We start from the raw sequence: 22,275 nt of genomic DNA, 5'->3' as shown, positions 1-22,275 counted from the left end.
TTCTTACACTTTTTAAAATGCAGTAATATATTCATGTCCATCCATGTTTATGAATGCACATCTAATTCATTGTTTCTGACTGTTGCATGGTATTTTATAGTGTATGTATACCATATTTAATTATCTGTTCTTTCAACAATGGACAACAAAGTTACCTGATGTTTGTACCAACCCCACCAGGACCTCTCTGGTGTTGTAGGGGTGGAAGTAGGAAAAAACTGTGGGTGGAAGACATGCCCAGGAGATGGAAAGTCTGCCTACACTTATTTTCAGGTCCTCCACACCACATATGGGTTTGAACTCTGTTTTGCCTCTACCATCCTGGTGTTGGCCAGAGATGCTGTTCCCTGTTTCAGAGAGAGGAGGGGAGGGGGCCAACAGTGATCTACCTAGGGATTTATTTTTGTTGTTAATTTTCCAGTGAGAAATCTTATCTGTCTTCTATCACATATTAAGCATTGAATTTTAATAAAGGAAGCTAGTAGCCTGTGTTCTTAGTGTTTTTACAAACCAAGAATCTATCATTATTTTTAGAAGACAAATTCTTGTTTAAAATGTGGACATGAGTAAATGTGGAGATCGGAGAGATACAGACTTAAAAATGTATTTTCATTGGGCACATTTAAGGTATATAGTGTTGAACTGGCATCTACTCTAAGTAAACATTAGAGCTATTAACCACATTAAGAACCACAACTCTCACAGGAAGAATTAATGGCTATACGAAATGACCACAGATTTATATGAAGTAATGAAAAAAAAATGACTCTGGGAAAGATTTCTCAAAATTATTGCAGCAATATATTTTCTGGTCATGTTCTCACCTTCTAAGCAAATTTTGATCTTTGTGATCTCTTTGATCTCTTTGATCTCATACTTTGAAACAACTCTTTTTTCTTGGTGGAGGGAACAGGACTTGACATACAATACAAGCACCTTTCTCTGCTCTGTGAACTCTGACACCTGCCTAGACACTACCTGGAATCTTCCACTGGAAAACAAAACAAATCAAAAAGAAAATAGAAACAAACAATAGGGAATTCCCTGATGGTCCAGTGGTTAGGATTCGGTGCACTTACTGCGGAGGGCCCCGGTTCGATCCTTGGTCGGGGAACTAAGATCCCACAAGTCTTGGGGTGCGGCCAAAAATTAAAAAAACAAACAATAAACAATAAAATACCTCATTGAAGCCATATCTCACCCGAATTACTGTCTTATATCCTTCACAGCCAAATTTCTTCGGAGATTCCCTTCCTACTGTGGCATCCTTAACACTCCACTCTAAACTAATGTCACCCTACAGGGCCAAATTCAAAACTTTTAATTTTTGCTTTACATTTTCTCATGTCGGCAAAATGATATTATGAACCAATTCTTTCACCTCAAAATACTATCTTGTTCAGTTTCTAACTCTCCAGGAAATTTCTCGTCTCCTTTGTCTCATAACACACTCAACTCGGAAATGTTCTTTCCTTCTCTTGTCACTCTACTCTCCCTCCCCAATCGATTTCATAACTTCATTTACCACATATCTATTTGCCAGAAATTTTCAAATCTGTATCTTCAGTCCAGACATCACTCCTAACTCCATATATCCAACTAGATATTAACTCTCACCTTGGTGAGTTCACAGGCACCTCAAACTAGGGTTGTCCAAACTGAACTCATGATCTCTCCAATCCCCTACTCCCACACACCAATCCCTCTCCCTCACCTGCTCCTTTCAGTTTTCTGTAATGTTCCATTTGGGTACTACCATCTATCCAATCATACAATCTATAAATGGATGAGCTGTCCTTTAAATTGCCCTCTCCTTTTCCAATCTTGATATGTAATCAATCACCACATCCTAATTATATTTCCAAGATATATTTAAATATACTGTATCCATGTTCCCCACTCTTTCCACACTTCCACCTTTCAATTCAGTCTGTATGCAGTGGTCAGAGTGAATTCAATAAATCCTAAATCAAATTTTTATATGCCTTCAAATGGTACCAAGGTCTATATAATACCATTAAACTCTTCATGGATTGAGTCCTACCTATCACACTTACAGTTCTGCTCATCACTCTTCATTGTCAAACTCAATGTCTTTCAGTCCTTGTGTTTTCCCACCTCTCTGCCTGCCATCGTGGTTTTCCCTCTGCCTGGAATACTCTTCCTACATCATGTTCTCCCATTTCACTTGAATACTCTTATGCGCCCTTTGGTACTTGGTTTAAACCTTACCTTCCCAGATTAGGTGAGGATCCCTTTTTGACGAGTTTATGTGGAACCCTGTACTTCTCCTTTTATAACATTCTTTAACCTTGTGATTATTTGTTTATTAACTTTCCATGCTACAATTTATGTTGCAGGTAGGAAAAATAATTATCTTATTCTCTTGGCAGGGTGTCTGGTACCATAGGCACTCTAAAATATTTGATGAATAAATGAATGACTGCTTAAAGAAAGAAATTCATCTTCTGAAATTCATTCATGTATAGTAATTTCCAGAAAGCCTTTCCTTAACTTTTTGTTTTGGCTAAGTTCCCTTTCTGTTTATACTTTGGTATCTTACCCATGACCTCATATTCACCTATTACTAAATTGTGGTGAAAATAACCTATTACTAAATTGGGGTGAAAATACCTGCTTCTGGATCTGCCATCACTGAACTCTGCTTCAGAACTTTTATCAGTGGGAACAGGACTGCCTTGGCTTGAAGCCCAGCTCTGCTACCAAATAGCTATATTATCTTGGATAAGCTCTGCCTCAGTTTCCTTCTCTATAAAAAGGAGATAATAATAATACTTTCATTGTAGTTCATTGTTAGGATTAAATGACAACACATATGATAAGTGTTCAATAAATATTAGTTACTATTATTACTAATTTTTTGTATTGCTTTGTATATTCTGCATTGTTTTGCTGTGAATGATAAGGCAAATTGCCTAAGGCAGTAGAGAAAGAGAGGGAGAAACAAAATTACAATTTAAATTAAGACATTATTTCATATAAAATATGTATTTGAGTACCTATTTCTAAATTCAATTCAATTCATCTTTCACACTGCAACCAGAATTATATTGTAAAAATGCAGGTTTTCTTTTGCTACTTCCCTCATCAAAATTTCTCCAATGATTCCTTATCACTTATAGGAAAAAAATACAAAAGCTTTAGCATGGAATGAAATGGTCCATGTTAAACTTTCCTGACTTGCCTCGTCAAATTTTTTCTTCTGTCCTGTTACTCTTTCTTGTTTCAGCCTTATTTACCTGCCATTGAGAGAAAGAGAGAGAGAGAGAGAGAAGAAAGAAGAAAGAAGGCTAATGCTCTTCTCTCTCTCAAGCACCAGATCTGTACATGATCAAATTCTACTTCCTCTTCAAAGTCTTTTTGAGTCATTTGTATTCTCCCCCAACTCCTCCTCACTCCAAAAATAATTATATTTTCTCTTTTCTAAATTCTTATGGCATCTTGTGAAGTGCATATTATGATACTTGTCATATTTTATGGTAATTATTTATGAATCTATTTCTCCACTGGATTATGAGCTCCTTGAGGGCAGGGACTTCGTAGATCATAGCAGTTCAGAATACAGGTCTTGCATTTTAATTGTAGCTTCATCTCTTCCAGGCTCTGTGATCTTGAGCCAGTTTATTTTGGCTTCTCCAGAAAACAGAGATAATGTTAGTACTTACCTGAGGATTAAAGAAGTGCCTAAGACATAAGAAGAGCTCAGTAGATGCTAGCCATTATTATTATTAGTTATATAACATATTGGTGCATAGTAATCCCCAAACCTAGTGGCTTACACCAATAACCATTTTATTATGTTACAATTTTGTAGGTCAGAAATCTAAGCAGGGTGTGTCTGGACAGTTTTCTGCTCTTTGTAGCATTGACTAAGACCAGCTCATCTGGAAGATCCAAGATGGCTTCATTCAACATCTGATGTTTTGATGAGAATGGCAGGAAGACTGAGCTCAGCTGACTGAGTGCCTACACACGGTGTCTCCACCAGGCAGCCTCAGGGTAGTCAGACTTCCATGAGAGCAAGAGTTTCAAGAGAACTAGGGAGAAGATGCATGGCTTTTGATGAACTGGCCTCAAAATCCATGCTCTTTCATTTCTACTGCCTTCTGTTGGTTATGAGCGAGTTCTAAGACCAGCCCAGTTGAAGAGGAGAAGAATCAGACTCCACCTCCTGATAGAATAGTAGCCAGGTCACATTGTAGGAACACCTGTGGGATAGGGGAGAGTGCTGCTGCCATTGCTGGAAAACGCAGTGCACCACAGTATTGTCAGTGTTGAAAAGAGGGCTAGACACTCAATCAATATTCAAAAAAATGGATGAATGAGAGATTCTAGGGGAAGGAAAAAAGTAGAACACAGTCCTTGCCCCTCAGGATTTTTAAACTCTGTCCTCACTAGCTGCTGAGAATCAGAGACAGCCACAGAAAAAACAGGCTCCATTCTTCTTTTTCTTTTTATCTTCTAAAATAAATCTCAGGGCATAGTGTTTTGAAACTGGAAATGAAAGTGTTTGTTTTCATGGACTGACATCCAGTTCTCAACTTCCCCTCCAACCATCCCCACCCCTACATATCATGTTTTAAACTTTAATTAAGTTTTGTATCAGTTGTCTTAGTAGTTCAACACAAAGAGATAAAGTTTTTCTTTTTTATTAAATTTATTTATTTATTATTTATATTTGGTTGCATTGGGTCTCTGCTGTGGTGCGTGGGCCTCTCATTGCGGTGGCTTCTTTTGTTGTGGAGCACGGGCTCTAGGCGTGTGGGCTTCAGTAGTTGTGGCACATGGGCTCAGTAGTTGTGGCTTGTGGGCTATAGAGCATGGGCTCTAGAGCACAGGCTCAGTAGCTGCGGCGCATGGGCTTAGCTGCTCCACAGCATGTGGGATCTTCCCAGACCAGGGCTTGAACCCATGTCCCCTGCATTGGCAGGTGGGCTCTTAACCACTGTGCCACCAGGAAAGCCCCAAGTTTTTCTTTTATAGGAAAAATTATAGAGAGTTTTATGATAAAGCGTTTACTGTTTAATTATCTCTATGAATGTGAACTATAATTTTAAGATAATAATTAAACTTCTAAGTCTCATACAATGTTTCACAAGTCCAAAATTATTATATCAAATGAATGAAAATTAAAAACTAATTGATCTAGGGCTTCCCTGGTGACACAGTGGTTGAGAGTCCGCCTGCCGATGCAGGGGACAAGGGTTCGTGCCCCGGTCCGGGAAGATCCCACATGCCGCGGAGCAGCTGGGCCCGTGAGCCATGGCCGCTGGGCCTGCGCGTCCAGAGCCTGTGCTCTGCAACGGGAGAGGCCACAGCAGTGAGAGGCCCGCATACTGCAAAAAAAGAAAAAACAAAAACAAACAAACAAAAAACAAAACTAATTGATCTAAAAATCTCTGATAAAAATTGTTAGTATGTAGAAAAAAACCTCTTAGAACAACAACAACAAAAAAACCCCTGGGCCTATTTATGGCATCCCCTGCCCATGTGCCCAAGTGATCTTTAGGTTCAGCTTTCTGATGGGGATATAACTATACCAGAGAGTATATTGTATTTTCTAAGTTCATAGTTATTACACAAAATATTACTGAATCTGGAAATAAAAACTTTAGAAATCACCATAGCAACAATAGGAAATACCTATCCAAAGACACATAGTACATGTTAAAGGCTTGTCTAAGTAATGGCACAACAGCCTGAGCTCTAACAAGACAAAAATGAATTCTCTCCCAAACTGAGTATGGTGTGTCTTGTCCAATGAAAACAAGCTCAGTTTCATTATTTACATGCATTGGTTAGTTGAATCTTCATCAAAATTTGGAACGCCTTGTTGAGCAGTGGGTAAGCCAAAATTCTAAATTCAAGATTTTCCTTTCTCTTGGACAGCAGCCCAGCTCACTGAAGTGGAGAGTTGCATTTAATACAATTCAAAAACACCTAAAGGACTTAGAGAAAGAATATGCATTGATTTACTGTGACTACTGGCTGCTATGATTTGGCAGAAACCAAGGGGCACAGAAAATTATGCTTTTTTAAACATCTATTCAAGCAAATGCAGAGGCAAGTAAACCAGTTCAGCTGTGTGAAATTTAGTGTTATGTTTTGTTCAGTTATTTATTTTGTGATTTAATCTCTACATGTTGGTGAGAATATACATGATTGAACTTTCTATTGATCATATCTAATTATGTTTAAATATAAAGGAGTATAAACAATCCCTGAATGAAATGTATTCAAATGATAAAAATGGGTATAACTACTTCCTGAATGAGAAATAGTCAAACATTACTGAATCCTTGAGATTTAAGCAAGTAGACATAATTCTTCAGTAGAGATTCTAAAGCAACTCAACTTGGTATCTGTTTAGTAGAATTATTGGCTATGCAATAAATGTTGAAGAGATTCCCATTTCTACTCATTTGTCTTTGAGCTTTTCCCCCAGAGTTAACTTCCACATGGAATCCTTGTACTCCCTCCTGCCATGGAAGAGAAGCCAAATAGTGAGTGTCCATCAGGCACCTCATCATTAAATCTGAAGAGCAATAATCATTGGTTTGGTCTCAAAAAAGTAAGCTTCATTCATTATCTGTTTTTTGTTAGTTGTTTAGTTTTTCCAAATTCTCGTGTTTATCTTTAAGATACAAAGAACTATTCATTAACTCATGAATGTATTATTTTGACTATGTATTTAGTAAACACTACTAACTTCTATTATGTGCCAAGTATTCTGGAAGCTACAATCATTACTTTGAGTGTCAAATTGTAAACAAAAGAAAGTCATTAAACTGCAGTTGCTCACGTTGGGGGAGACAAGTAATTGTAGGCAATTATATTGTGCTGTATGTGATAAATATACAGTATATACACTCAAGCCCATGCATTATGCCGTGGAAGCCCATAAGAGAGCCTCTTTCCCTGGAGACTTAGAGAAGTTCTTGGTGAAGGTGACAATATGTGGGAAGGAAATATTTGTTGTTATTTTCTGTTTTATTTTTAATCAGAAAGTATACATTGTTTAAAGGAAATGGTCTTTATTTCTCCATCATTCTCCGTTAAAGTGTTAACATTGGGTTGCAAACTTCCCACCTCTTCATCATCACTATTGGAAGAAAATGTATACAAATTATATACAGGATTTGTCTGTTATGCAGCATAATTTGATTTTTGACATTTTAGGAATTAGTCACTTGCAGCTGAGGTAAAGGTGAGAATAGAAGGGAAAGCTACAAAGGAAATCACAATGGCTTAAAAAAATATCACCGTTCAACTCATTGGTTCTGCAGTGACAGAACAGGGAATAAGACCATTCTGCACCATTTATTTGATTGGCAAGATCCTCCTTAAAGGCAGTTCCTTAGGTGGCTCTTCTTTCAATAGAGCAGTCCCCAAGGCAATTCTATTAACATATATTTCCTGATGGTGATATCAGTTGTTGTTATGAAATGTTTTATATTCATCTTTCCATTTATTCATTTGAAGAATATTTACTAACAGCCACGGGATCAGGCACTATTTTAGGTGCTTGGAATACATGCAGGAATGTGCTAGTAAATGTTTAATAATGGCTGGGGTGGGGAACCGGTTGATGGGTAGCACTTGCGGTTTTCTCTGGTATAAATACTCCTGTGATAGTTGATTTCAAAATTAGCAACAGATGTCACTGAATGAGGAGTTGGGAAAAGTACAGAATCAACTCCTGTGAGCTCTGAGAGCTGACTTTAGTACACCACTGCACACTTCAATGAACAAAATACATGAAAAGTGTGCCCTCACAGAGCTAACATTGTACATTATATTATTTAATCCTTGGGACATAGCCACTCTCTTCTGAAATATTAACCACCACAAATTAGATAATAGGAAGCACAATCAGAGACATTAAGTAGCTAGAATTAACTCACCCAGCTAAGAAGGTGTTGGAACCTGGACTCATCTCCAGAATTTCTGATGTGATGGCTATACTTGTCACATTGTATAACCAATTACTCATGATAGCTCACTGCAGTGTTTTGAAAGCTTCAGGTTGTCATTCAGCCAGCAATCAAAAAAAGGAAGAAGAAATAGAATTTTAAAAATCAGAGTTCATTGTTCAGTATAAGGGATATGCATTTTTGTGAAACTTTTGTTTCAATTATGAGTGCCTATGATCACAAATTAAAATTTACTTCTTTCTCTACTTCTTCATGCCATTTTTTTCCCCCTTAGATTCCATATATACGTGTTAGCATATGGTATTTGTCTTTCTCTTTCTGACTTACTTCACTCTGTATGACAGGAAGAAGAAATAGAATTTTAAAAATCAGAGTTCATTGTTCAGTATAAGGGATATGCATTTTTGTGAAACTTTTGTTTCAATTATGAGTGCCTATGATCACAAATTAAAATTTACTTCTTTCTCTAGATTGTAGTCAAAATAAGTTTGAAAAAAAAACTTTATTGACAAAGGCCTCCTAGAATTGCCCTTTAATGATGTGTGGTACAGGGGAAATGTCCAAAGGATGTAATTATTGGGAACCCTAGTGAATTGGGTGTCATCTCATGGGACAGCCTCAGAAACACAAATGTACACTTGAGGTCAAACGCGTAGCCTTAGCTCTACCGTGAATCCACATTTAGGTCTTAATTATATCTCCAGTTACTGTCTGAACACCTCTCAGAAAAAACAGGGGAATGCTTTCACTTACAGAAAATGAGTCAAAGCCTCTGAGGTAAGAACATGACAGGCTTTAAAATTGATCTCTTACATTTGTTGTTGATATTATTGCAATGGCCTTTTTTTTTTTTTACATCTTTATTGGAGTATAATTGCTTTACAATGGTGTGTTAGTTTCTGCTTTATAACAAAGTGAAACAGTTATATATATGTTCCCATATCTATTCCCTCTTGCGTCCTCCTCTCTCCCACCCTCGCTATCCCACCCCTCTAAGTGGTCACAAAGCACCGAGTTGATCTCCCTGTGCTATGCGGCTGCTTCCGACTAGCTATCTACCTTACGTTTGGTAGTGTATATATGTCCATGCCACTCTCTCACTTTGTCACAGCTTACACTTCCCCCTCCCCATATCCTCAAGTCCATTCTCTAGTAGGTCTGTGTCTTTATTCCTGTCTTACCCCTAGGTTCTTCATGCCATTTTTTTCCCCCTTAGATTCCATATATACGTGTTAGCATATGGTATTTGTCTTTCTCTTTCTGACTTACTTCACTCTGTATGACAGACTCTAGGTCTATCCACCTCACTACAAATAACTCAATTTCGTTTCTTTTTATGGCTGAGTAATATTCCATTGTATATATGTGCCACATCATCTTTATCCATTCGTCCGATGATGGACACTTAGGTTGTTTCCATCTCCTGGCTATTGTAAATAAAGCTGCAATGAATATTTTGGTACATGACTCTTTTTGAATTATGGTTTTCTCAGGGTATATGCCCGGTAGTGGGATTGCTGGGTCATATGGTAGTTCTATCTGTAGTTTTTTAAGGAACCTCCATACTGTTCTCCATAGTGGCTGAACCAATTCACATTCCCACCAGCAGTGCAAGAGTGTTCCCTTTTCTCCACACCCTCTCCAGCATTTATTGTTTGTCGATTTTTTGATGATGGCCATTCTGACTGGTATGAGATGATATCTCATTGTAGTTTTGAATTGCATTTCTCTAATGATTAGTGATGTTGAGCATCCTTTCATGTGTTTGTGGGCAATCTGTATATCTTCTTTGGAGAAATGTCTATTTAGGTCTTCTGCCCATTTTTGGATTGGGTTGTTTGTTTTGTTGTTATTGAGCTGCATGAGCTGCTTGTAAATTTTGGAGATTAATCCTTTGTCAGTTGCTTCATTTGCAAATATTTTCTCCCATTCTGAGGGTTGTCTTTTGGTCTTGTTTATGGTTTCCTTTGCTGTGCAAAAGCTTTGAAGTTTCATTAGGTCCCATTAGATTACTTTTGTTTTTATTTCCATTTCTTTAGGAGGTGGGTCAAAAAGGATCTTGCTGAGATTTATGTCATAGAGTGTTCTGCCTATGATCTCCTCTAAGAGTTTGATGGTGTCTGACCTTACATTTAGGTCTTTCATCTATTTTGAGTTTATTTTTGTGTATGGTGCTACGGAGTGATTTAATCTCATACTTTTACATGTACCTGTCCCGTTTTCCCAGCACCACTTATTGAAGAGGCTGTCCTTTCTCCACTGTACATTCCTGCCTCCTTTATCAAAGATAAGGTGACCATATGTGCATGGGTTTATCTCTGGGCTTTCTATCCTGTTCCATTGATCTATATTTCTGTTTTTGTGCCAGTACCATAACGTCTTGATTATTGTAGCTTTGTAGTATAGTCTGAAGTCAGGGAGCCTGATTCCTCCAGCTCCGTTTTTTGTTCTCAAGATTGCTTTGGCTATTCGGGGTCTTTTGTGTTTCCATACAAATTGTGATTTTTTTTTGTTCTAGTTCTGTGAAAAATGCCAGTGGTAGTTTGATAGGGATTGCATTGAATCTGTAGATCGCTTTGTGTAGTAGAGTCGTTTTCACAATGTTGATTTTTCCAATCCAAGAACATGGTATATCTCTCCATCTATTTGTATTATCTTTAATTTCTTTCATCAGTGTCTTATAATTTTCTGCATACAGCTCTTTTGTCTCCTTAGGTAGCTTTATTCCTAGATATTTTATTCTTTATGTTGCAGTGGTAAATGGGAGTGTTTTCTTGATTTCACTTTCAGATATTTCATCATTAGTGTATAGGAATGCCAGAGATTTCTGTGCATTAATTTTGTATCCTGCTACATTACCAAATTCATTGATTAGCTCTAGTAGTTTTCTAGTAGCATCTTTATGATTCTCTATGTATAGTATCATGTCATCTGCAAACAGTGACAGCTTTACTTCTTCTTTTCTGATTTGGATTCCTTTTATTTCCTTTTCTTCTCTGATTGCTGTGGCTAAAACTTCCAAAACTATGTTGAATAAGAGTGGTGAGGGTGGGCAACCTTTTCTTGTTCTGATCTTACTGGAAATGCTTTCAGTTTTTCACCACTGAGGACGATGTTGGCTGTGGGTTTGTCATATAGGCCTTTATTATGTTTAGGAAAGTTCCCTCTATGACTATTTTCTAGAGGGTTTTTATCATAAATGGGTGTTGAATTTTGTTGAAAGATTTCTGTGCATCTGTTGAGATTACCATATGGTTTTTCTCCTTCAATTTGTTAATATGGTGTATCACATTGATTAATTTGCGAATATTGAAGAATCCTTGCATTCCTGGAATAAACCCCACTTGATCATGGTGTATGATCCTTTTAATGTGCTGTTGGATTCTGTTTGCTAGTATTTTGTTGAGGATGTTTGCATCTATGTTCATCAGTGATATAGGCCTGTAGTTTTCTTTCTTTGTGACATCCTTGTCTGGTTTTGGTATCAGCATGATGGTGGCCATGTAGAATGAGTTTGGGAGTGTTCCTCCCTCTGCTATATTTTGGAAGAGTTTGAGAAGGATAGGTGTTAGCTCTTCTCTAAATGTTTGATAGAATTGGCCTGTGAAGCCATCTGGTCCTGGGCTTTTGTTTGTTGGAAGATTTTTAATCACAGTTTCAATTTCAGTGCCTGTGATTGGTCTGTTCATATTTTCTATTTCTTCCTGATTCAGCCTTGGCAGGTTGTGCATTTCTAAGAATTTGTCCATTTCTTCCAGGTTGTCCATTTTATTGGCATAGAGTTGCTTGTAGTAAGCTCTCATGATCTTTTGTATTTCTGCAGTGTTGGTTGTTACTTCTCCTTTTTCTCTTCTAATTCTATTGATTTGAGTCTTCTCCCATTTTTTCTTGATGAGTCTGGCTAATGGTTTATCAATTTTGTTTATCTTCTCAATGAACCAGCATTTAGTTTTATTGATCTTTGCTATCATTTCCTTCATTTCTTTTTCATTTATTTCTGATCTGATTTTTATGATTTCTTTCCTTCTGCTAACTTTGGGGTTTTTTTGTTCTTCTTTCTCTAATTGCTTTAGGTGCAAGGTTAGGTTGTTTACATGAGATGTTTCCTGTTTCTTAAGGTAGGATTGTATTGCTATAAACTTCCCTCTTAGAATTCCTTTTGCTGCATCCCATAGGTTTTGGGTTGTCATGTCTCCATTGTCAGTTGTTTCTAAGTATTTTTTGATTTCCTCTTTGATTTCTTCAGTGATCACTTCATTATTAAGTAGTGTATTGTTTAGCCTCCATTGTTTACCTTTTCCTGTAATTGATATCTAGTCTCATAGCATTGTGTTTGGAAAAGATATTTGATACAATTTCAATTTTTTGAAATATACCAGGGTTTGATTTGTGACCCAAGATATGATCTATCCTGGAAAATGTTCCATGAGCACTTGAGAAATTGTGTATTCTGTTGTTTTTGGATGGAATGTCCTATAAATATCAATTAAGTCCATCTTGTTTAATGTATCATTTAAAGCTTGTGTTTCCTTATTTATTTTCATTTTGGATGATCTGTCCATTGGTGAAAGTGGGGTGTTAACGTCCCCTATTATGAATGTGTTGCTGTCGATTTCCCGTTTTATGGCTGTTAGTATTTACAATATGTATTGTGGTGCTCCTATGTTGGGTGCATAGATATTTACAATTGTTATATCTTCCTCTTGGATCGATTCCTTGATCGTTATGTAGTGTCCTTCTTTGTCTGTTCTAATAGTCTTTATTTTAAAGTTTATTTTGTCTGATATGAGAATTGCTACTCCAGCTTTCTTTTGGTTTCCATTTGCATGGAATATCTTTTTCTATCCCCTCATTTTCAGTCTGTATGTGCCTCTAGGTCTGAAGCAGGTCTCTTGTAGACAGCATATATATGGGTCTTGTTTTTGTATCCATTCATCCAGTCTGTGTCTTTTGGTGGGAATATTTAATCCATTTACATTTAAGGTAATTATCGATATGTATGTTCCTATTCCCATTTCCTTAATTGCTTTGGGATTTTTATCATAGGTCTTTTCCTTCTCTTGTGTTTCTTGCCTAGAGAAGATCCTTTAGCATTTGTTGTAAAGCTGGTTTGGTGGTGCTGAACTCTCTCAGCTTTTGCTTGTCTGTGAATGTTTTAATTTCTCCATCAAATCTGAATGAGATCCTTGCTGGGTAGAGTAATCTTGGTTATAGGTTTTTCTCCTTCATCACTTTAAATATGTCCAGCCAGTCCCTTCTAGCTTGCAGAGTTTCTGCTGAAAGATCAGCTGTTAACCTTATGGGGATTCCCTTTTGTGTTATTTGTTGTTTTTCCCTTGCTGCTTTCAATATGTTTTCTGTGTATTTAATTTTTGACAGTTTGATTAATATGTGTCTTGGCGTATTTCTCCTTGGATTTATCCTCTATGGGACTCTCTGTGCTTCCTGGACTTGATTAAATATTTCCTTTCTCATATTAGGGAAGTTTTCAACTATAATCTCTCCCAATATTTTCTCAATCCCTTTCTTTTTCTCTGATTCTTCTGGAACCCCTATAATTCGAATATTGGTGCGTTTAATGTTGTCCCCGAGGTCTCTGAGACTGTCCTCAGTTCTTTTCATTCTTTTTTCTTTATTCTTCTCTGCAGTAATTATTTCCACTATTTTATCTCTCAGGTCACTTACCAATTCTTCTGCCTCAGTTATTCTGCTATTGATCCCTTCTAGAGTATTTTTAATTTCATTTATTGTGCTGTTCATCGTTGCTTATTTCATCTTTAGTTTGTCTAGGTCCTTGTTAAATGTTTCTTGCATTTTCTCAATTCTATTTCCAAGATTTTGGATCATCTTTACTATCATTATTCTGAATTCTTTTCCAGGTAGACTGCCTATTTCCTCTTCATTAGTTAGGCCTGGTGGATTTTTATCTTGCTCCTTCATTTGCTGTGTGTTTTCCTGTCTTCTCATTTTGCTTATCTTACTGTGTTTGGGGTCTCCTTTTTGCAGCCTGCAGGTTCGTAGTTCCCATTGTTTTTGGTGTCTGTCCCCAGTGGCTAAAATTGTTTCAGTGGATTGTGTAGGCTTCCTGGTGGAGGGGACTAGTGCCTGTGTTCTGGTGGATGAGGCTGGATCTTGTCTTTCTGGTGGGCAGGTCCATGTCTGGTGGTGTCTTTTGGGGTGTCTGTGGACTTATTGTGATTTTAGGCAGCCTCTCTCCTAATGGGTGGGGTTGTGTTCCTGTCTTGCTAGTTGTTTGGCATAGGGTGTCCAGCACTGTAGCTTGCTGGTCATTGAGTGAAGCTGAGTGTTGCTGTTGAGATGGAGATCTCTGGGAGATTTTTGCTGTTTTATATTATGTGGAGCTGGGAGGTCTTTTGTGGACCAGTGTCCTGAAGTTGGCTCTCCCACCTCAGAGGCAGAGCACTGACTCCTGGCTTCAGCACCAAGAGCCTTTGATCCACATGGCTCAGAATAAAAAGGAGAAAAAGTAGAAAGATAGAGAGAAAGAAAGAAAAAAAGAAAGAAGAAAGAGGATAAAATAAAATAAAATAAAGTAAGATAAAAGAAAATAAAGTTATTAAAATAAAAAATAATTAAGAAATTTTTTTTAAAAAAAGCAAAAAAAAAAAAAAGAAAACGTATGGATACAACCCTTGGACAAATGTTGAAAGCAAAGCTATACAGACAAAATCTCACACAGAAGCCTACACATACACACACAAAAAGAGGAAAAGGGGAAAAAAATAATAAATCTTGCTCTCAACGTCCACCTCCTCAATTTGGGATGATTCGTTTTCTATTCAGGTATTCCACAGATGCAGGGTACATCAAGTTGATTGTGGAGATTTAATCTGCTGCTCCTGAGGCTGCTGGGAGAGATTTCCCTTTCTCTTCTTTGTTCGCACAGCTCCCGGGGTTCAGCTTTGGATTTGGCCCTGCCTTTGCGTGTAGGTCGCCGAAGGGCGTCTGTTTTTCTCTCAGACAGGATGGGATTAAAGGAGCAGCTGCTTTGGGGGCTCTGCCTCACTCAGGCCCTGGGGAGGGAGGGGCACGGAGTGTGGGGCGAGGCTGCGACTGCAGAGGCCGGTGGGACATTGTACCAGCCTGAGGCGTGCCGTGCGTTCTCCTGGGTAAGTTGTCCCTGGATCACGGGACCCTGGCAGTGGAGGGCTGCACAGGCTCCTGGGAGGGGCGGTGGGATTAGTGACCTGTGATCGCACACAGGCTTCTTGGTGGTGGCAGCAACAGCCTTAGCAACTCATGCTCTTCTCTGGGGTCTGCACTGTTAGCCGCGGCTCACGCCCGTCTCTGGAGCTCCTTTAAGCAGCGCTCTTAATCCCTTCTCCTTGTGCACCAGGAAACAAAGAGGCAAGAAAAAGTCTCTTGCCTCTTTGGCAAGTGCAGACTTTTTCCTGGACTCCCTCCCGGCTAGTCGTGGTGCACTAACCCCTTCAGGCTGTGTTCACACTGCCAGTCTTCTCCCTGCACGCCAACTGAAGCCCGAGCCTAAGCTCGCAGCCCCGAATGACCTGCCGGGGGAGCAGACATGCCTCTTGGGCTAGTGAGTGCTGGTCGGCACCGATCCTCTGTGCGGGAATCTCTCCGCTTTGCCTACCTCACCCCTGTTGCTGCGTGCTCCTCCGTGGCTCTGAAGATTCCCCCCTCTGCCACCTGCAGTCCCTGCCTGCGAAGGGGCTTCCTAGTGTGTGGAAACCTTTCCTCCTTCACAGCTCCCTCCCACTGGTGCAGGTCCCATCCCTATTCTTTGTCTCTGTATATTCTTTTTTCTTTTGCCCTACCCAGGTACCTGGGGAGTTTCTTGTCTTTTGGGAGGTCTGAGGTCTTCTGCCAGCGTTCAGTAGGTGTTCTGTAGGAGTTGTTCCATGTGTAGATGTATTTCTGGTGTATCTGTGGGGAGGAAGGTGATCTCTCAGTCCTACTCTTCTGCCATCTTCCCCCGGCCTCTTCTGCAATTGCCTATTTTTCTTCAGTGGTTAGCAGTAAAAGTATTTAAAGAAAAATTGAGGCAGCAAGGAAGAGGTGAGGCTGCCAAGACCAAATCCACCGCATGGTGAGTTTTGAAGGAAGAAGGAAGAGATTGGACAATGATTTTGGAAAAGAGCAAACAAGAGCATGGCTGCTCTTCCATCAACAGGGTTGAAACAAAAGAGAGGCCTGGGGCTGAGCCTGACTCCACATCATCTACTCTTGATCCACCGCTGACTTGACTCTGAACTTCTTTGAAATTCCACTTGACCAATTTGTATATAAAGTGAACACCCAATGAATCAATTTTTAAGACTATTCTGATCATAAATCTATGAGGGACAGAAACTTGGTCTATTTTGCCTCCCACCATCTCTTCAACACCAAGTCAATAATAGCTGTCCCAGAAATCATTGTTGATTGAATAATTATAAGTCTGAATAAACGTAAGGAAAGAAAACTTTGAATTTATATCTTTTAATATATCCTTGGGCTGAGAATTTCTTAATGATAATGGAATGCTGATTTCTTTGATCTTTTTCTGGTTTACTGTTTGCTAATTGTTAGAGTGTTTTAAAAACTTAAAATTGATATAGATACTAGAACAGTTTTCTATGGCTGCTGTAGCAAATCACCATAAACTTAGTGGTTACAAACAGCACAAATGTATTAAATTACAGTTATGGAGTTCAGAAGTGTAGAGTTCACTGGGCCAAAATAAAAGTCAGCAGAACCGCATTCCTTTCTGGGTACTCTGGCAGAGCTTCTCTTTTCTTGCCTTTTCTAGCTTCGAAAGGCTGCCTGCATTCCTTGGTTTGTTGCTCCCTTCCATCATCACAGCCAGCAATGGCCAGTTGAGTTCTTCTCATGTTACATCACTCATATTCACTCTTCTGCTTCCCTTGTCCATATTTAAGGACTCTTACAATTTCATTGGGTCTGCCTGGATAATCCAGGATAATCTCCCTGTTTTAGGTCAGCTGATTAGCAACCTTAATTCTATTAGCAATCTTAATTCCCTTTTGCCTTGTCGCTTAACATATTGACAGGTTCAGGGGATTAGGACATAGGCATCTTTGTGGGCCCATTATTCTACCTACCATAGACACCAAACATTGGATTGAAATTATTGTTCTGTAGTCATCTACAGTTAAATTCAGTAATAGTGCCTTGTCCTTCATTGACTCCTCCATTCCATCTGAAACTTTTACAGCGTTTGAGGGCCTTGAATCACACAGAGTTGGGCTTCAGTTCCAGCTCTGACTATTCTAGTTTTGTGACTTTGGAAAAGATAACTAGACTTTTTCGGTGTCACTCTGTATCTGTGAAGTGGCAATATGTGTTGCAAGGGTTTTGTGATGATTAAAGAAATATGGGTAGAGGATATATATATAATTTATAAGCCTATTAAAATATTGATTTATTCTCACTGTTAGAAGAGAATAGCTCTTGGTTTTTGCTTCTCTTGCCTCAGTGATAATTAATAGCTACTTTAAAGATCTATCTGAAGCTTTTGTTAGAGAAGGAGATGGGGCTTCTCAGGAAGGGGAGGAAATGGAAGTGAGCATCTGAGAGGATGATGAAGGAGGCCAGACTCTGAGCCTAGGAGGACACAGGAATTGTTATACCAGTAAAGGAGTTTTGTTTTCCATTTGTACCAGCATACTAGGGCCAGGCCAAGGGAGGCTAAGATTCTGGACACAGATTTCCATGGTCACACCTGGCACAGAAGTAAAGCGTTTACACACCCTGAAAAGGACCATGAAAATCTGGGCAAGGAGAAGTAGCAGAGTGGTTCCCACAGATTTCAGGATTTTGAATTGTGGGAGGAGGGGAGGTGGATTGACATTTTTTGGAAAATAAATGTATTTGATATTTCTTCTGTTATAAAGTCTCTGAATATATAAGAAATTAAAGATATAGTAGCTATAACTGCTATACTCAATTTTCAGTCTATGTGATCTAATTTGATTCTTTCCAAATACTATGCATGCTGAAGAAAAAGTAATAAAAAATTTCTGATTCCTTTGTATATTTTTTGCTTCATGCCTTTCATAAATAAGGCTTCTTAAAAACCAAATGGCAACAGGTTTTAGATTTTCACTCTTCATGAAAAAGGTAAAGTGACATTCTCTTTTTATTTAAAATCTTCACTTTTATTTCTGGCATTTGTTATTCTAGCGTACTATTTGCTATTTGTTATAATGCAAAAGCAACACTTCTGAAAGCCTCACTCAATATGATGAAGAATGTATTTCAATGACTCAAAATACACTTACTCTATTTAACCAAACTGTGTATGCATTTTGATATTATTTTATTTTAATTTTTTAAATCTACATTACTTATCCAACAAATTGGAACTATTCTGCTATACATTTATTTATGAATGCTTTTAAAATTCCAAATGGCTCATAATGGCATATTTGAAACTACTAGAGTTGATGCTGTAAGTGAATATTAAGACTCATAACCCAAATGAAAAGCTATTATTGCAGAACACTCAAGTCATTTTCTAGAGCGTAATATTGCAGCAAATTTAAAGATATTTATTGAAAATACCAAGAAAAATTAGACAATATGATGACAATCCCTTTGCAAACTTCAAGTGTTAAAATTATTCTTGAACCATCCTGCTGGAAAAGAACAACCAAACTCACAAACGTTTATTAGCATTACAATAAATAAACATTGATTATGGCAATAAGAATGCTATAAGAATTTTGAGTCAAGAAAAACAATGTTCTAAATAAGAAAAAAACATCACTCTAGATATACAGCTAGATTACTCTACAAAAGGGGAGAAGGTATAAACTTTTTCTATGGGTTTAAGAAAGACAGCCATGGTTAATATGGTCCATGTGGTTTACCACAAGATAGTTTCTGAAGCATCATACTCTTCACTGGTTTTGTCTATATAATAAATAATATTTCATTTATTAACATGTATGTTCTGTGAGACATCTTATCCCATTTTTACTCCCGTGAACTGTTTTCTTGCTAGAATGTATTTTTCTAGTAGTTCTTAAAAATTAGTTTTAGAGAAATCTGTGCACAATTTTCACTCCATGTGAATTCTTTTTAGAGAGATAAAAAGTGCCAAGCAGTGGTACTAAATCAGTGACTCACAAACCAGGGGCATTTTTGTCCTGCAGGGCCATCTGGCAATGTCTGGAGGCAATTTTGGGTGTCACAATTGGATTGGGGAGGTACTACTGGGACCTAGTGGGTAGGAATCAGAAATGCTGTTAAACATCCTACAACACATAGGATGGCCCCCACAACAAGGAATTATCCAGCCAAGGATATGTGAATAGTGCCAAAACTGAGAAACCCTGATTTAAGTTAAAAAATAGTCACAAAACCCATATATATGTAGTCAGTTTGCTAGTAAAAATAATTGGTTGTCTAGTAAACATTATTTACCAAACACCCCCTTTGGCAAGGGAGGTGTTGAAAAATAAATGATCTCTTGCCTTGAAGGTTTTAAAGTTTTAACAAAATAGTTGATCTAAAATTGTGTTTTGTCTGTCCAAAATTGTCTGCACATGTAAGTGAAATACACCAACACCAGAAAAAAAAATATACATCTATAGAACTTTGTACATAGTAGACAAAGATAAATGACTAGATAGTGACTAGACTAGATAAATAATTATCTAGTAAAGATTTATTTAGTGTTCATTGTCTTCTTGGAAGGATCAAAGTCACATAAGTGAGAGTCTCTGAAATTGAGGGGTTTGTATTTTATTAGAAGGAGTCAGACAGTCAAATAAATAAATGCAATTAGAGGAGAGAAAAGGCTGAAAAGCAAAGCAGGTGGGGGCCAGAATGCAACTCCTATGTAATATAGGAGTTTACATTTTATTTTATAGGCAACAACATTAAAAATTGCTGGATGTGAGTGGGGGGAATGGCCTGGAATGATAGGATACCAGTAGGATTTTAACAGCCAGGGGAGAGATGTTAAGGACCTGAGCTAAGACAGGGCCATGAGTACGAAGGAGAGTGGGTGGGTATAAAGATATGAATGAGACTGAATTGAGTGAACTTGGTGACTGATTAGCCAGGAGTGGGTGAAGGAAGAATAGCATCTAGGATGACTCTGGGCTCAGGATGGACTAAATGAGTTGTTATTCACTAAAAGAGAAAGGAAATGGGCAATAGAGTTATGGGGGAGTTTGCTCCTGGCAATCTGAGTTTGAGATGCCTTTCTGACATCCTGGTGGTGGTAGAAGCTGTATATGTGAGCCTGGAATTCAGACAAGAGAGCTGGGCTTTATTGAGAGAGCATTCTCCGTGGCTCTGGAGCATTCTGCATCTTTAAGGCAGAGATATTGACAGCTTTTAATCTTTTCAAGGATGTTGTTATAGGGAACAGCCTAGAAGTTAGAGACAGTGTTTCACTCTGGAGTACAGGGTGTGGTGTGTCTTTTTACTTTAGAGTATGATAAAGAAAATGTCTCCCCTTGGAGCACAGTTTGGTCAGGTTTGCTTGCAGCCCATTATAAAAGTTTGGGGTTTCCTAAACTTGGGTTTCTTAGTTATAGTGCAAATCCACTGCACCCACAGTATCCGCCTGGGCCTCTAAACAGTGTCCCATGGATTTGGGTGGGAAAAGGGAACTGACGTGAACATGAAGCATACTCACCTTGTTGTTCTGTGAGTAATAAAGTCCTGTGAGTAATAAATTCCTTTGTTTCTGATCCAAGAGTCTTCTGCCAGCATCCATGAAACTGGTATGCTAACTTGTGAGCTTGTAAACAGGGTAAAATCACAAATTCTTCATAGTCCTTGACAGGCTGGTAATGGAGATTTGGGAATGATCAGAATACTGCCCGGGGTGGAAGTCTTCAGAGTGTACAAGATCTCCTGACACAAAGAAAAGAAAGGGATTCTTCAACCTGGGATACATAATATTTTCTTCCTGTTTTTATTTCATTTCTTTCATTCTCTTTTCTTTCTTTCCTCCATCCTTTTTTTTATGTTTATTCTTTTCTTAAATTAATTAATTAATTTATTTTTGGCTAGGTTGGGTCTTTGTTGCTGCATGCGGGCTTTCTCTAGTTGCGGCGAGTGGGACTTCCGTTGCGGTGTGTGGGCTTCTCGTTGTGGTGGCTTGTCTTGTTGCAGAGCACGGGCTCTAGGCGTGCAGGCTTCAGTACTTGTGGCACTCAGGCTCAGTAGTTGTGGCTCACGGGCTCTAAAGCTCAGGTTCGGTAGTTGTGGTGCACGGGCTTAGTTGCTCTGCGGCATGTGGGATCTTCCTGGATCAGGGATCAAACCCGTGTCCCCTGCATTGATAGGTGGATTCTTAACCACTGAGCTACCAGGGAAGTCCCCCTCCCTCCATTTTTTCCTCCCTTCTTCCCTTCCTCCATCCCTCCCTCCCTTCCTTCCTTCCTTCCATTCCTACCTATCCCCTTCCCTTTCCCTCTATCTCTGTGTCTTTCATAATGGCACATAAGTCCAACAGGAATTGAGAGCAGACTGCCTCTGCTCCTTCATCACTGTAGGGAGAGATGCCATTCTTTTCCTCTGGCCCAAACAGTTTTCTTGGAGAAACTGTCCCATCCAGAGCTCAGAACAGACAACCCTGCCAGAATCTCATTGCCTGGCCAGGTAACAGAGGGGATGAGAAGATAAGCTGATTCTTGTTCCCTTACAATGTTGATTTCCCTACATAAACATTGTAAGAGAACAAGAATATTTAATATATTTTAATATGGGAAATTAACACTCTTGTTTTTCCTCCTTTTCTTTGTTATTCTGGGACTGTTTCAGATAAGCTTTTTTTTCTATTTAAAGTGGTGAGGGCAGAATACATGGGGCATGAACCACAGGAAGAACTTCAGGGATGAGAAACACATTTGTGTTTTTGGATATGGGGTGGTCAGTAGAGGAGATGCCTAAAGTTGAGCAACTAATTGCAGTAAAATTTTCAAGAAGTGAGAAGAGAAGTAAAACCTGATGGGTGGACATAATGAAGAACTACTGAATAAGATGTTGAAGGACCTCCTAGAGGCTGAGTCTTGGTCTACCATCCACTCAGCTTTCAGTCAAACAAGAGCATCTCAGGGTTAGCACCCAGTGACTACGCTGGTTGAATCTCCTGAGCCTTAAAGAAAATCTTTCTTTTATGAGACACTCACCTTCACCCTGAATGCCTGGCAAGAGTAATGGTCATTCATGACACAATTCTGTATGTGGTCATGCCACCCTGTGTGCACACCACTGCACACATATACGATGTCACAGCACATCTGCAAGCCCTAAGGGAGAGGTCCTGAGCTGGAACCATTAGAGGCAGAATCACTCCGAGGTTTTTTTAGGG

This window comes from Phocoena phocoena, chromosome 1, assembly GCF_963924675.1.
Source record: "Phocoena phocoena chromosome 1, mPhoPho1.1, whole genome shotgun sequence".
In the NCBI taxonomy this organism is placed as follows: Eukaryota; Metazoa; Chordata; class Mammalia; order Artiodactyla; family Phocoenidae; genus Phocoena; species Phocoena phocoena.
This window is presented reverse-complemented; position numbering follows the sequence as displayed.